This window comes from Sinocyclocheilus rhinocerous, unplaced genomic scaffold (assembly GCF_001515625.1).
Source record: "Sinocyclocheilus rhinocerous isolate Xijiao unplaced genomic scaffold, SAMN03320098_v1.1 scaffold786, whole genome shotgun sequence".
In the NCBI taxonomy this organism is placed as follows: domain Eukaryota; kingdom Metazoa; phylum Chordata; class Actinopteri; order Cypriniformes; family Cyprinidae; genus Sinocyclocheilus; species Sinocyclocheilus rhinocerous.
Genome location: NW_015661881.1, coordinates 398397 through 398871, shown reverse-complemented (window position 1 = coordinate 398871; position 475 = coordinate 398397).

Here is a 475-nt window from a genome sequence, read left to right as displayed (position 1 = left end):
CGGAAATTTAAATGTGAGATTCTGGAAACGAGATCTAAATTTAGTAGGAACGGTCGAGTCGGGAAGAAAATTATTCTAAGTGGACAGCAGGTGAACTAAGAGTGAATATATAACGGGAGCGGGTGGGTGCGGAAGCGGGACTACAAAAATTGTCCCGCGCAGACCTCTACATGAAAGTGTATTTAGTGAAGTTCAAAAAAAGACTCGCTTAAAGAGTTCTGCGTAATAAAAATGTGCGCATTGAATTAATTCAGTCGTGTTAAATGATCACTAAACGTTTGTCATGACCTCTCTCTGCTTGCATGATAAATATATTTTTTAGAAATGAATAATTATTTTAGTTTAACACGGCATACTTGTTCAGTGATAACTATGAAAAAAAAAATAGTCATAACGGTCTTATCAAGTAACTACGACGTTCCACCTGGTTTTATCCGAATGCAGATACGAATAATTTTGTGATTGTTACAGATAC